Below are 16,683 nucleotides of genomic sequence, written 5' to 3'. Positions count from 1 at the left end.
ACAGAGACAAACACCTACAAGATCTCTGTCAAGCTTTCTTACAACTACAATACCCACCTGCAGAAGTAAAGAAACAGATTGATAGAGCCAGAAGAGTTCCCAGAAGTTACCTACTACAGGACAGGCCTAACAAAGAAAATAACAGAACGCCACTAGCGGTCACCTTCAGCCCCCAACTAAAACCCCTCCAACGCATTATTAAGGATCTACAACCTATCCTAAAGGATGACCCAACACTCTCACAAGTCTTGGGAGACAGGCCAGTCCTTGCCTACAGACAGCCCCGCAACCTGAAGCAAATACTCACCAACAACCACATACCACACAACAGAACCACTAACCCAGGAACTTATCCTTGCAACAAAGCCCGTTGCCAATTGTGCCCACATATCTATTCAGGGGACACCATCACAGGGCCTAATAACATCAGCCACACTATCAGAGGCTCGTTCACCTGCACATCCACCAATGTGATATATGCCATCATGTGCCAGCAATGCCCCTCTGCCATGTACATTGGTCAAACTGGACAGTCTCTACGTAAAAGAATAAATGGACACAAATCAGATGTCAAGAATTCTAACATTCATAAACCAGTCGGAGAACACTTCAATCTCTCTGGTCACGCAATCACAGACATGAAGGTCGCTATCTTAAAACAAAAAAACTTCAAATCCAGACTCCAGCGAGAAACTGCTGAATTGGAATTCATTTGCAAATTGGATACTATTAATTTAGGCTTAAATAGAGACTGGGAGTGGCTAAGTCATTATGCAAGGTAGCCTGTTTCCTCTTGTTTTTTCCTACCCCCCCCCCCCCCCAGATGTTCTGGTTTAACTTGGATTTAAACCTGGAGAGTGGTCAGTTTAGATGAGCTATTACCAGCAGGAGAGTGAGTTTGTGTGTGTATGGGGGTGGGAGGGATGTGAGAAAACCTTGATCTATGCAGGAAATAGCCCGACTTGATTATGTAAAGAGTTGTCACTTTGGATGGGCTAGCACCAGCAGGAGAGTGAATTTGTGTGGGGGGGTGGAGGGTGAGAAAACCTGGATTTGTGCTGGAAATGGCCCACCTGTTGATCACTTTAGATAAGCTATTACCAGCAGGACAGTGGGGTGGGAGGAGGTATTGTTTCATGATTTCTGTGTGTATATAAAGTCTGCTGCAGTTTCCACGGTAAACATCTGATGAAGTGAGCTGTAGCTCACGAAAGCTCATGCTCAAATAAATTGGTTAGTCTCTAAGGTGCCACAAGTACTCCTTTTCTTTTTGCGAATACAGACTAACACGGCTGTTCCTCTGAAACCTGTGATGACATTGGAATCCCAGCTTTCAGTCAGTTTGTTTCTAGCCCTCTTGGTTACAAAGAAAAGCTTGACAGTGTGACCCAAGCGTAACTGATGCAGTGATACCTGTAGTAGATAGAGCCTGAAGCATTGGGCCTGGTACAAGGCTAAGGTCTGAACTAAAGTGAGCAAAAGTCAGGCCCTGCTACAATCACTGTCTGCATGAACTTGGCAAACACTGGGCTGGCATTGCAAAAACTCAAGCAGTCCTAAGAAGTACTAGCCACCCAGTAGTCACGTAAGCACATTCAAGAAAGGTAGTACAGTGGAACCTCAGAGTTACGAACACTAGAGTTATGAACTCACCAGTCAACCACACACCTCATTTGGAACCAGAAGTATACAATCAGGCAGCAGAGATTAGAAAAAAAAAGGCAAATACAGTACAGTACTGTGTTAAATGTAAACTACTAAAAAAAAATAAAGTGAAAGTTTCAAAAAAGATCTGACAAGACAAGGAAACTGTTTCTGCGCTTGTTTCATTTAAATTAAGATGGCTAAAAGCAGCATTTGTCTTCTGCATAGTAAAGTTTCAAAGCTGTATTAAGTCAATGTTCAGCTGTAAAGTTTTGAAAGAACAACCCAAATGTTTTGTTCAGAGTTACGAACAAGCTCCTTTCCTGAGCTGCTGGTAACTGAGGTTCTACTGTACTAGAACACCCCAATACAGCGTTATGGTATAAACACAATCCCCAAAGATGGTACAAGGACACACTGACGCCGCCTAAAGATAAGGTTAGGATGAGAGGATAATGGATGGAGACGTTTTGATCGAACCAACAGGTACAAGGTATAGGGTGGTAACTAACCATGTCAGAGGGGTAAAACATAACCTGTTTGTATCAGTATATAAAAGAGGGGCTACAGAGGGGGTGTCTTTGTTCGGCAGAAACAAACAGAAACAGAAAGTCCTGCCACTCACTGAACTGGTCCATTGTACTGGGCATGCATGTGTTACTGTAGCTGTAACCATTAAGCCGGGGCACTAGGACCATGCTTTAACAATAAACCTGGCCGAGCGCCTTTGCTGCTGAACCAAGTCTGTGGCTTTCTTGGGCAGTTCAATTGAGGTCTGCGGAGCCGACTATCTGGCCACAGCACACAGAGAGAACACATGCATGCAGCCTATAACGGACAGCAATACTTACCTGAACACGCATACTGCAGGGGACAAGGCTGGATGCTCCACTAGACTCTGAAGAATTGCCCTTGGTGAGGCGGAGATGCCCCCCTTCCTGGGCACTACTCCTCTCTTCTGGCCATTTGATTCCAAGAGTCAAATGGGGGTGGGGGAGAAACAGTGGTTCCCTCCCAGGCACCAACCTCTGGTGAGCTTGCAAAGGAAAGATGACCTTGTGGTCCGGGCCCTTGACTGACACTGGGGAACCAGGGTTTAACTCCTGGCTTTGCCCCATGTATCTTCACCAAATGACTTAATTTCTCTTCACTTCAGTTCTCTATTTGTCCAATGGAGATGATAATCCGCCCTTTTCTGCCTATAGGGTGCGGAGGATGAACTCATTACTGTTTGTGAGGTGTGCGGATGCTATGGTGATAGGGGCCATATAATCACCTCACCAGATCAGTCATTAGCGAGCCATCGCCAGCCTTAGGCTCAGTGGGGCTAACCGGCCCTTTGGAATCACAGAAGGCTCAAAATCCCCCTGAGCTTTAACAGGCTATTCTGGCACTTTAAGGGGTCAGTCCTGCCAATTTTGGCTCTTTTCAGGTTCAGTGGCCTATTCTGGTTGGTTGGTTGGTTGGTTTGGGGTTGAGGAGCCTTCTATTTCTGGAGCTATGATCCTACCAAGGTTTACAGCACTCCCTCCCTGAATCGGCCTTTAGAGTATGGTTTACCATAGCCAACAGTCGCCCAGCAGAGACAGGTGGGATGTTTGAGGAGGTGCAGGCCTGAAGCCAATCCTGTGCTTAGAGTGACATTTCTAAATTGGCAGTAGTGATGAGGCTTGCTTCTTTGTGGAGATGGGGACTTTGAAAGAGCCATTGCATGCGTTACCTCCATTTCTGGAGCACCACTGTCCAGAATGATCCATGAAATGAACACTAAGAGTCAAAGCAGTATCTAACATTGTTTGCAAAGACTTGATATCCCAGCCCTGAGAGAGTTACTCCGTTTGTTGGTATAGCAATGTCAGGACAGGCAGAAAGATTTTTATGAGCTTGAGGCAGGAGTCACTGGATAAAATTCTCTAGCCTGTGTTATGCAGGTGGTCAGAGATGATCAGAATGGTCACTTTGGCCTTAAAAATCTATGAGTCTCTGATTTGCTCAGATACGGGTTCAGTCATATATTAAGAAAACAAAACAAACTAAATTCACGGACAGAATTGTTTTGTTAAGGTTCAACAGGGCCTTCTGCTCCTTGTATTGTCCCACAGCATGGGACAGCAGCAGACTAAGGTCACCCATTGCATGCTAGGAGATAGTCTGGGTTTTCTAAATGCAAGGGGAAGATCAGGCTTTTGGTCGAAGGGAGGGACTGCAACTCCTCTTAGCTTCCTGCTTTTGGGTAAAGACAGAGGCATTTAGATTTGGGGCAAGGAGGGCTGAATAACTCAATTGCCACCACATCCCACCACCCCTTGTTGACAACTGATACCCCCCACTGCACCTCGCCCCGGTATCAGCTACTGTCCACTGGCTTCAGTGAGAATATCAGCTTGACACTTCTGCTAGCATCACCAGCAATGAAACAGTTAATGCTGACATTTATCTCAGTAGCTCCTGCGTTAACACCCCATTGCCATGAACAGGTACAAGTCATAGAGCAGGGTTGTTTCCAGCTTGCTACAGACTCTCATTACTGCATGGGTTAACCTTAAACATATGAACTGAGTGTATCTTCACAACTACAAGGGCTAGGAAATGAAGTTATGGGTACAATAGCTATGCCTACGGAGTTGCTTTAAATCAACAGTTCTCAAACTAATGAGCAGGCCTCCCAAGGGAGGCATGAGCTGCCCGCTTTCCTGGTCTTTTTTTTTTTAAAAAGAGCTCTGGCTGCCAGCGCCAGGTGGTTTGGGCTCATGCTGAAGGGTTGTGCACACGCAGGAGGCGGGGATAAAGGGGACAGCCAGAGCACCACCACTTAGGCTCAGGCTCTCCTCCCCACCCCCACCCAAATCATTCACCTGAAAGCAGTAGGCTTTGGCTGTCAGCCCTGAGATGGCAGCAGCAGTACATAAGTAAGGGTGGCAATGGCGTGCTAACTCTGCTGTGAAAAGTGATATTGACAAATATCACTTTTCACATCGCCACCCTTACTTCTGTGCTACTGCTACTCCTGGGGGAATTCTGCAACACTGCACAGAATTTATGTCCCCCGCATATTTCTTTGCTTCCCTGCAGAAAAATGACTTTCTGACGGGGAAGCAAAGGGAAGCCACAAGAGCGGTCATGAGACCCTCCCCCCAGCAATATGTTTCGGGTGACTAGGGCAGCCAGGAGAGAGGTAAGTCACTGTGGGGCAGGGGGCAGGATTGGGGAACACCCAGCTGCTGGCTCCTACCTTGTGTTGGGCTCAGCTGCTAGTCCCAGCTGGGCTGGGGAGGACGGGACTTCCTCTTCCCCCACATGGCATCCGGGGCCAGGTCAGACCCACCCACAGATTTCTCCCAGCTGCAGGAAGCTCTGCAAACACCCCCACCACACACACACACACACTTCCTGCGCCCATTGCTCCTCAGCTTCTGGGGGAAGGATCCCTGTATAGGGAGCTGCTCCCCCATCCTCCCAACCCCCAGGCATCCATACCCCCTCATACTGAGACCTTCCCTCCAAGCCTCACCCCCACCCCCGCACTCAGAACCCTCCCAATGAGCCCCACTCCCCCTGCAACTAGACTACCCCGATGAGCCACCTGCACCAGGATCCCCACCCCACCGAGTCCCAACCAGCTGCACCTGGATCCCCACCCCACTGAGCCCAACTCCCCCAGCATCTGGACCACCACACCCAGATCTCCCTGCCGAGCTCTATGCCCCCACACACCCAGACCCTCCCCACCCCAACCACATTCACCTGGACCCCCCTGTAGAGTCCCATTATCATTGCATCCAGAACCCCCCCAACAAGCCCCTGTGCATCCGGATCCCCCTGCACCCAGATCCCCAACTGAGCCGCCCGCACCCAGACTGCCCCACACAGAACCCTCAACCCACACCTGGATCCCCTCTCCCCCCCACACTTGGATCCTGCCCTGTTGAGCCGGCCTGCCCACATCTGGTACACCTGACACAGAGAGGCAGGGCTCTGGGGTGTTTCTGGGGCAGGCCTCGTCATTACGCTGTGCCAGATTGGGTGCAGCCTCACTGCTAACTCCATGTCCCGGGGGGTGGAGGAAAATGCACAGTCATCTCTGTGCAGCCAGTGGCCTGTGCTCCCCAAGGCCATACAGAAGCCTTCACATTTATTTGACAAATAAAATTGGCAGAATTTTGCAGAATTTTAAAGTACTGTGTGCACAATTTTTAATTTTTTAGTGCAGAATGCCCTCAGAAATATACTGCTGGCACAGCACTGCCTTCAGAGCTGGGCACCCAGCCAGCAGCCACTGCTCTCCGCTCTGTCTTCAGAGCTCGGTGGCGGTATATGTACTTGGGGGGAGGGGTGGAATAGATGTAAACAACTACAGACACAAAGAAGGGGGGCCCAATCAAATAAGTTTGAGAACCATTGCTTTAAAGAAAAGCTTGGTTTCTAGAGCCCAGTTCTGCTCCAAACGGGAAGGATTCTGGGGAAAATGCCACAGCTAAGAAACTACAAAGTACACTACTGTCTCATGTGCAGCAATATATAGACACAAAAACTAGCTTTCAATGCTTGTACCACTGTCCTGGATCCCCACATCCCCCATCTGCATCCTTTCTGCAGCTGGCATGGCCCTGCTCCCTGGGGAGGGATTCTCATTTCCCTCCTCTGATTAAATACCGCAAAAAATTCCAATTTAGAATAGGAGAACCTCAAAACAATCTATGGGTATGTCTACACTATGAAATTAGGTCGAATGTATAGAAGTCGGTTTTTTAGAAATCGGTTTTATATATTCGAGTGTGTGTCCCCACAGAAAATGCTCTAAGTGCATTAACTCGGCGGAGTGCTTCCACAGTACCGAGGCTAGAGTCGACTTCCGGAGTGTTGCACTGTGGGTAGCTATCCCACAGTTCCCGCAGTCTCCGCTGCCCATTGGAATTCTGGGTTGAGATCCCAATGCCTGATGGGGCTAAAACATTGTCGCGGGTGGTTCTGCGTACATATCGTCAGGCCCCCGTTCCCTCCCTCCCTCCGTGAAAGCAAGGGCAGACAATCGTTTCGCGCCTTTTTTCCTGAGTTACCTGTGCAGACGCCATACCACGGCAAGCATGGAGCCCGCTCAGCTCACTGTCACCGTATGTCTCCTGGGTGCCGGCAGACGCGGTACTGCGTTGCTACACAGTAGCAGCAACCCATTGCCTTGTGGCAACAGACGGTGCAATAGGACTGGTAGCTGTCATAGTCATGTCCGAGGTACTCCTGGCCACGTCGGCCAGGAGCACCTGGGCAGACATGGGCGCAGGGACTAAATCTGGAGTGACTTGATCAAGTCATTCTCTTTAGTCCTGCAGTCAGTCCTATTGAACCATCTTATGGTGAGCAGGCAGGTGATACGGATTGCTAGCAGTCGTATTGTACCATCTTCTGCCAGGCAGGCAAGAGATGAGAATGGCTAGCAGTCGTATTGTACTATCTTCTGCCGAGCAGCCCTGAGATGTGGATGGCATGCAGTCCTTCTGCACCGTCTGCTGCCAGCCAAAGATGTAAAAGATAGATGGAGTGGATCAAAACAAGAAATAGACCAGATTTGTTTTGTACTCATTTGCTTCCCCCCCCCTCCCCCGTCTAGGGGACTCATTCCTCTAGGTCACACTGCAGTCACTCACAGAGAAGGTGCTGCGAGGTAAATCTAACCATGTATCAATCAGGGGCCAGACTAACCTCCTTGTTCCAATAAGAACAATAACTTAGGTGCACCATTTCTTATTGGAACCCTCCGTGAAGTCCTGCCTGAAATACTCCTTGATGTAAAGCCACCCCCTTTGTTGATTTTAGCTCCCTGAAGGCAACCCTATAAGCCGTGTCGTCAGTCGGCCCTCCCTGCGTCAGAGCAATGGCAAACAATCGTGCATTTGAGTTGAGAGTGCTGTCCAGAGCAGTCACAATGGAGCACTCTGGGATAGCTCCCGGAGGCCAATACCGTCGAATTGTGTCCACAGTACCCCAAATTCGACCCGGCAAGGCCGATTTAAGCGCTAATCCACTTGTCAGGGGTGGAGTAAGGAAATCGATTTTAAGAGCCCTTTAAGTCAAAATAAAGGACTTCATCGTGTGGACGGGTGCAGGTTTACATCGATTTAACGCTGCTAAATTCTACCTAAAGTCCTAGTGTAGACCAGGGCTTAGTGCTCATATAAAGGCTTATTAACCAGGGCACTAGACGGGACCTGTATATGCCTCTGCTCTAGAGCCAAGCTCGGATACACAGGGTGAGGACATGCCCACAGGAGCTAGTAGCATGATCCTGCATGCGATGTTACCTTCCTCAGAAAGAGGGAGGAACATCTCCCCACTGTATTTTCCACTGAATACATCCGATGAAGCGAGCTGTAGTTCACGAAAGCTTATGCTCAAATAAATTGGTTAGTCTCTAAGGTGCCACAAGTATTCCTTTTCTTTCTGCGAATACAGACTAACACTGCTGCTACTCTGAAACCTGTGTAAACACTGTTCGTCTCGGCCCTTTCACTCTAGGTGAGGCAGGGACCCTGAATGCAGGTTCTTCAGCAGCTTCCTCCTTCTACATATGTGACAGGGTCAGGCTAGATGGCTACAGGAGAGTAACAGAAGGCAGATATATGAGCCCCAGGCTAAGTAGGTCCCTTTTCCCTGGGTAAGGTAACAGGGAAGGTTCCAGAACAATCAGGAACCTTCTGGAGACAATTAAGACAGGCTGATTAGAACACCTGCAGCCAATCAAGAAGCAGCTAGAATCAATTAAGGCAGGCTAATCAGGGCACCTGGGTTTTAAAAAGGAGCTCACTTCCATTTGTGGTGTGCGTGTGAGGAGCTAGGAGCAAGAGGTACTAGGAGCTGAGAGTGAGAAGGCGTACTGCTGGAGGACTGAGGTGTACAAGCATTATCAGACACCAGGGGGAAGGTCCTATGGTGAGGATAAAGAAGGGGTTGGGAGGAGGCCATGGGGAAGTACCCCAGGGAGTTGTAGCTCTCACACAGCTGTTCCAAGAGGCACTCTAGACAGCTGCATTCCACAGGGCCCTGGGCTGGAACCCAGAGTAGAGGGCGGGCCTGGGTTCCCCCCAAATCCTCCCAACTCCTGGTCAGACACAGGAGGAGTCGACCTGGACTGTGGGTTCATGAAAACAGCCAAACTAAGGGCTGCCATGAAGCTCCAAGGCGAGCAAATCTGCCAATAAGTGCAAGACCCACCAAGGCAGAGGAGGAACTTTGTCACAATGGACGGACTTCCTCTTTACCCAGCCACAGGAGGCTGGGTAGACGCTAATCTTCAGGGACAGCAAGCCCCTCCCTGCCCCAGTTGCAGATAGGTGGAGAGCCTTCTCAGGAGACCAAGAGAGGCCTATGCGAACAGAGCACTACATCTAACAAAAGCTATGTCTTCACTGCAGAGTTAGCCCGGGTGATTGGCACTCAGCTCTGGATGCAAGCAGCCACACTGGAGTTACTGTGTCCTCAGTCACAGGTGCTCCAGTCCCTGTGTGTGTTAGGACTTGCAGGGAGGGAAAAGGGAAATCCCATGGTTCTGAGAGCTATTGTAAGCTGAGCCGCTCTATAATTCTTTCCATGACCTGTAAGGGAACTTGCCTGTCCTCCTTGGCACATGCGGGGAAGCATGGTAAGATATTGGAGAGCTACCAGCAATCAAGTAGTTTACCCTGCATCCTCACTGCAAAGTGGGCAGGTTGCAAGCCTGAGCAAAAGCAGCACTCTGATTTTAGCCTCTGGCCCCAAGCAGGCAAGCTAGCCTGAAACACCTCCGTATGAATGCATGGAGCTGCGTTAGGACAACCCACATAAGAGCCACTTTAACCCTGCAATGAAGACAGACCCTAAACATGCTGGCAAGGCACACTGCTACATGTGAATTAGTGATAATCTAGCTCTGCTGCAGTACTGGAAACTCAAACCCAAACACAACAGAATTGAGCCAGGGCAAGAGAACCAGAAAGTGAGCCAGCCAGAAACAAAAGGGAAACAGCCTAGTGAAATGCAAAGGAGTCAAACAAAACAGAGCCGAAAGTTGATCGTTTAAAGCCTTTCTGTTAATAATTTAGGGTGTAACAGGAGGAGGGCAGAGGTTAATGTGTTTGGGGTTTGTTTTTACCTTGACAGTGTCCCTTGATCTCTAATTCACCAGTATTACTCAGCCATTAACAGGATTTTATAGGGCCCTGAGTTGCAGAAATGAAAATGTAATACTGTGCATTATAGCATTATGTCAATGCCCATCTCTTCTCCCTCGGTTATGACTCCTGCCCTCCCCCAACCATCAAAGAATTATGTCCTGTACCATAAGCACCCAGCTTCCCTCAAGCTCCATCATTCTCAAAAAGCAAACAAAATGCCCAGCTGTTGGTCCCCAATCTCCTTTATGCACACCCTAGTTTGCACCTATGGTTGTTACCGGTATGGAAAGTTGTATTAATATTTGTGGCAAAGAGGTAGGGGGGGTCAGGAAGAAAAATGCTGCACCCAAATACATTCTTCTGGTATTTTTACCCTCAATAATTTTCCCACTTCTCTTTTGTTCTAATAATGGCTGCTCAATTCACATTAGCTTAATTCCTGGGCTACTGTTTCTCTGCTGAATACGGTGGAAACATACCAGTACATGCAGACAAACTAAGAATATAGTCTTCAGAATGGCACAAGATGGTCCAGTATCATTGCGGTTAAGATCCAACACCCATCTCAGAAGATACCTAGAGATGAGCACACTTTTCTGACCCACAGACGAGTGAAAGCTTACTGACTTCAGCGCTGATTGAAGTGGCTCAACACCATTGACTTTGGCCCTTCACATTTAACTGGGAACTGAAACAATCTAAACCATATTTAAGAGTCTATGTGTATTAAAAGAAGGGATCCATTTACAACAAAATATATGAAGTTTAATTCCTATTTCACTTACCCTGCTGACTACCAACTTCAGGATTCTGAGTTCACCTTGCAAGAACTGGTCACAGCATAAGCACCTATTGAAGTAAGTGAAGGGGATAGAGAGGACATTCCAAAATAGATGCTTGTGATATATCACTTCTTTCAGAGGAAAGCCTCTTGAACTTGAGCAGCAGCGAGTGAAGGGGAATTGATTTTTCAAACGCATGCATTGGTTTTAAGCCTGCACAGATTCTCTCCTATGTCAGTAAAAGGGTATTTATTATTTATTTACATACACAATATTCCACAGCAACGTAGGCCCCAGGTCACAATGTGCACCTGGCAAGTGGCTACATGATTTTCTGAGTTTGTAATTGAGCGGATGATATGCCTTCGGGAGTCCGAGATACCAGTTCCTCCAGTGGGAGACAACTGGCCACTCACATCAGCAAGCAGGCGTGCGCAGAAAAACCTCAGTTCATCTGCACTCACTGTCACTGAGGTAGTGCATTAAAAGGAAAGAGAAAGTAGAAGCTAGAAGAAGTTTCAAGAGCAGCAGATCACAGTGTGTTTGTCAGGCTGACCTCAGCATTCTGCACCAGGCTGTGAGAGGCCTATTTTAGTCCTGTTGAATGTTCCAGCTCTCCAAAGAACACTCTGCCTCTTCAGAGGAGAGCCCTTGGTCTGCTCGCTGCTTTACTGAGGCTCTCACTGCTTTATTAAAATCACTACATGTTTCCATGATCATCTGAAATGTAAAAGCACATTCCTCTGTAAATTGATTTAGCCTTTTCCAGGAGGAGCAACTCACATGTATTTAAAAACATTTCTTTCTCTCACAAAAAGTTTGTCTAGGATTTTTAGAACCACGTATGCGTTTCTGCACACCTTTAGGCCTTAACGGCAATCTCTACTGTAAAGTGTCTGCACTGGCTAATGCAGCTCACATAGAACAATCTCTTTCCATATGAATAGCTGAAGGCTGAAACAGTGGACTAGAGGCCGATATGATCATTAGAAGCATGGGGTGATGTGCAAAGGTGACTTCAAAAGTTTTCGGCTGCCCTGGTCCTGATGCTGCTCTGTGCTTACTGTCTTCACCCTGTTGAGTTAGAACAGCCTGACAACAGCATTCTGAATTTTCAAGGGGTGAAAGAAAATTTACCCCTGCTTGGAAGAAGAAAAAAAAATATCTCCCTTCTTCTAGCAAAAGGTCCACAGATCCCGTAGAATGGGTGTTGAGCCCTTCCACAACTCAAGAGGCAGAAGCAGACATATCAGTCACTGGCAGGGAAGAGGGGCACTCCCCTAGTCCCAGATAATTTGAGCTAACTCCAACAGCTGCTCCCAACTAGCTCCTTTCTTTAGCTTGGAAGCTGTTAGCAAGGATTGCTTCAAATTCCCTAGTGCAGTAGATTACTGCAGAGCATCTATCTTGTCACCAGATAAGACAGTTAAGACACAGGTAACACAGGGCAAAAGCTTAATGTGTTCTGAGTGAGACCCAATCTGTGAAAATTCCTCCTATTAAAAAGGAAATTTTCAAGTAAGCTTGCATATATTTACAGTTCATAATGTAGTCCTTTACAATGGGATTTACAAAGATTGTGCCCAGAAAGGGACAGCAGCATCCAATCTGACAACTGAAATATGCATTTGGTGCCCTATTGCCAAAGCCAGCATCTGTCGAGGGTTGCACATCTAGCCTGTATAATTATTTATATTATAGGACCTAGGAGCCCTAGTAATGAACCAAGACCCCCCTTGGACTAGATGCTGTGCAATCAGAACAAAAAGATTTTTCCTGCCCCCAAAGAATTTATAATCTAAATATAAGACAAGGCACAGAGGATACAATACAGATTGATGAGTACAAAGGAACAATGGGACAGTATTGGTAAGCATGATAAGCAGTATTCTCAGCACACCGGGAGTCTAAACTGTTGTCAAGTTCTTTGAAAGTAACACAGCAAAAAGACAGTTGGAAGGAGGGTAATGAGGTACCTTTGAAGATGTTAACAGAGAGCTCCTCCCAAGTGTGAGAGGCAGCATGAGAGAAAGTATGAAGGTGCTTGTTTGAAAATTTAACGAGGGGATAATGGAGGCTGGCTGCGGCATCATGGATTGGCTGGAAGGGGGAGTCAACATTCTGGTAGTGAACGAGAGAGAATAGTTTGTGAAGGGCCTGGAAAGTAGGGTGACCATATGTCCCGTTTTGGCCGGGACAGTCCCTTTTTTAAGCCCTGTCCTGGCTATCCTGCCTTTTTTTTTTTTTTTTGGCAAAAGTGGGCATTTGTCCCGTTTGCTCTGGCCAGCTTGATCAGTTCACAAGCACAAACGGGACAAATGCGCACTTTTGTCAAAAAATGGGGTGCGGAGGAATGGGGGGACAAGTGGCAATGCCAGCCCCACGCAGGAGGGATGCCAGCCCCATGCAGGAGGAAAGGCAGGGCTCAGGCGGAGGGAGGCAGGGCTTCAGTGAGCAGTGATGCCAGCCCCAGCCTGGCACGGGGGGCAGGCAGGGCTTGGGCAAGCAATGACACCAGCCCCACCCAGGGAGAGGGAGGCAGAGCTTGGGGGAGCAGCTTGGGCCAGCCCCGCACTGGGGATGGGGAGGGGTGGGCTGTCCAGACCTACGCAGAGTCGGGGGCTCAGATGAACAGCTCAGGCTAGCCTCACATGGTGTTCTGTTTTCCCTTTGGGAAATATGGTCACCCTACTTGAAAGGGGAGGCAAGTTGCTTATGTCTGATGATAGAGAGAAGGGGGTATCACTGGAGTGATTCAATGAGAGGGGTGACATCATCAACATGACAAGCAAGGAAAATTTAACAGAGGCCCACATGGGTTTTAGGTTGGTTTTTGTTTTTGTTTTTTTTTGGGGGGGGGGGGGTGAGGATGATTGCAAGAGTCATAGGAACAACAAGAGGGAAATCAGTTGGGGAACTTGCTCAACATCTTAGATGTCTACATACAAATGCAAGGAGTATGGGGAATAAACAGGAAGAACTGGGAGGATCAGTATATGACCTAAACTGTGACTTAATTGGCATCACCGAGACTTGATGGAATACATTTCACTATTGCAATATTGGTATAGCTTATTCAGGAAAGACAGGCGGGGAAAATGGGAAGAGTTGTTTTATTATACATCAACAACACATACAATTGTTCCAAGGTCCAACAAGAGGTGAGACACAGAGCAGATGAAAACGTCTCTGGGTGAAGATAAAAGGCTGGGGAGGAATACAGGTGATGTAAGGATGGATGAGACATTTCCAAAACACAAGACTGGCAGTAATGGAAGACTAACTACCTATACATCTGTCGGAAAACTAATACAGCAAAACATAAAATGTCTATAAATTCTTGGAATATATCGGGGACAATTTCTTGCTTCTGAAGATGGAGGAAGTAACCAAGGGGACAGCCATTTTAGACTTAATTCTAATAGAAAGGAATTAGGCTTGATTTACACCTAAAACTTAGCTTGACCTAGCTACATTACTCAAAGCTGTGAAAAATGTCATGCCCAACTCTTCAGCTTAAGAACATCTGGGAGAGAATAGATAATACCTCAGTCCTTGCTGTCAACAAGTGGGAAGGAACTAGGTTGCTTATGCTCAAGGAGACATGGAAAACAATTGATCACTGTACTCTTTATAACAGCCCTTAACGTATCTGAAGACTTGTCAGATCCCCCCCTCAGTCGTCTTTTCTCAAGACTAAAGATGTCCAGTTTTTTAACCTTTCCTCATAGGTTGCTGTTCTCTTGACTCCCTGCCAACTGTCCTGAACTCTTTTTCCCTTAGACTTGCTTCTCATGGGACCTCACCTCCCAATTCTCTGAGTTTTCTACACAGTCTGCCTGTTTGAAGTCCACTGACATTATTCTGCTGTTTTCCCTCCTACCATTCCTCAGAATCACAAACACTATCATTTCATGATCACCTTCATCCAAGCTGCCTTCCATCTTCAAATTCTCAACTAGTTGTCAGAATCAAATCCAGTCACCTCTAGTCACCTTCTCCACCTCCTGTAATGAAAAGCTGCCTCCAATGCACTCCAAGACCTTGTGCTCTATGGGGCTGGGTTAAGCCAGCTCTTCTCCTGATATATTACAAAGCCATGCTCCTGCATTAGTTCCAAGATAGCAGGAAAGCATGCAAGAAAGCCTCCACTACCATCCCCATGCTGGCTGCCATGCCCTTCCACTTCTGCACTCTCCCCTCAGCAGCTGGCCAGGGAGGAATGAGCACAAGAGCAGCTGAGACATGGAAGAACAAGCTGACAATGAGGTGACTACTGGCCAAACACTGCTTCTCTCCCCTACCCCTTTTATAAAGGCATTGGCCAGCCTTCTGTAACTTGCCTTGCTCTCTGTGGGGCTCAATAAGAAAAAATAACTTCCACACATAAGCTTGGATCTGCTAGATACTACTGTAATACAAATGAATAAATAATATGGACATCTGTTAAACTCACTGCAGCCACCACAAACAAATGTAGCCCATTAACAACTCTATTTCAGAGTTATGGGGCTGTAGATGATTCAGGGGACTGACCATGGATACTGGCAGGGTGGAGAAACTTGCCTGGCCAACCCAAATGGCACCTGTTACGTTGAGAAACAACACTTTCAGTCCTCAGAGCATCCAATATCAATATGGCAGTGCTATGTTCACACATACAGCAAAACTATTTTGTAACCAGCGCTGTGTTCTGGACTTTTATGTTACTGTGGCTCACTTGAGATTGTGTTCCTGAATGTAACATACTGCAGTGCTGCGGGAAGGCAAACATCTCTGTCTACACTACGAAAGTACTCCGATTTTACAGAAGTCGATTTTTGGGAACAGATTGTATAAAGTCGAGTGCATGCATCCACACTAAGCACATTAATTCGGCGGTGTGCATCCACGGTACCATGGCAAGTGTTGACATTCCGAGTGGTGCACTGAGGGTAGCTATCCCACAGTTCCCGCTGCCCATTGGAATTCTGGGCTGAGCTCCCAATGCCTGATGGGGCCAAAAATTTGTCGCAGGTGGTTATGGGTAAATGTCGTCAGTCAACCCTCCCTCCCTCCATGAAAGCAACTGCAGACAATCATTTCGCGCCCTTTTCCCTGGATTGCCCGAGCCGACGCCATAGCACAGCAAGCATGGAGCCCGTTCAGCTCACTGCAGCAGTTATGACCATTGTAAACACCTCATGCATTATCGTGCAGTTTATACAGAACCAGCACCTGAAAAACCAGGCAAGGCGGCGACGGCAGCGCGGTGATGAGGTCATGAACACAGATTTCTCTAAAACCGCGGTCCCTGGCAATTTGGAGATCATGGTGTTACTGGGGCAGGCTCATGCCATGGAATGCCGATTCTGGGCCCAGGAAACAAGCACAGAGTGGTGGGACCGCATAGTGTTGCGAGTTTGGGGTGATTCCCAGTGGCTCCGAAACTCGCATGCGTAAGAGCACTTTCATGAAACTTTGTGACTTGCTTTCCCCTGCCCTGAAGTGCAAGAATACCAAGATGAGAGCAGCCCTCACAGTTCACAAGCAAATGACAATAGCCCTGTGGAAGCCTGCAATGCCAAACAGCTACCGGTCAGTCGGTAAACAATTTGGAGTGGGCAAATCTACTGTGGGGGTTGCTGTGATACAAGTACCCAATGCAATCATTGAGCTGCTGCTATCAAAGGTAATGACCCTGGGAAATGTGCAGCCTACCCCTTAATGCCCTGGCTCATGAAGCCATGCATAGGCACCCTGGACAGTAGTAAGGAGCTGTTCAACTATAGGCTGAGCAAGTGCAGAATGGTGGAAGAGTGTGCATTTGGACATTTAAAGGGTCGCTGGTGCAGTTTACTGACTCGCTCAGACCTCAGTGAAACCAATATTCCCATTGTTATTGCTGCTTGCTGTGTGCTCCACAATCTCTGTGAGAGTAAGGGGGAGACTTTATGGTGGGGTGGGAGGTTGAGGCAAATCACATGGCTGCCGAATACGCCAGCCAGTCACCAGGGCGGTTAGAAGAGCACAGCAGGAAGCACTGTGCATCAGAGAAGCTTTGAAAACCAGTTTCTTGACTGGCCAGGGTATTGTGTTTCTGTTTGTTTCTCCTTGATGAAAACCCGCCCCCT

General features: G+C 47.7%; 1 protein-coding gene across 1 annotated transcript in view; it reads right to left on the bottom strand.

Annotated features, from left to right (window-relative positions):
* The window catches only part of PSKH1 (protein serine kinase H1), a 79,131-nt gene that overhangs the window by 30,481 nt on the left and 31,967 nt on the right, over positions 1-16,683 (bottom strand). The gene's annotated exons all lie outside the window — the stretch shown is intronic.

The sequence above is a fragment of the Caretta caretta genome, chromosome 12, assembly GCF_965140235.1.
Source record: "Caretta caretta isolate rCarCar2 chromosome 12, rCarCar1.hap1, whole genome shotgun sequence".
In the NCBI taxonomy this organism is placed as follows: domain Eukaryota; kingdom Metazoa; phylum Chordata; order Testudines; family Cheloniidae; genus Caretta; species Caretta caretta.
The sequence above is the reverse complement of the archived record's forward strand: the minus strand, read 5'-3'. Positions and strand labels throughout refer to the sequence as shown.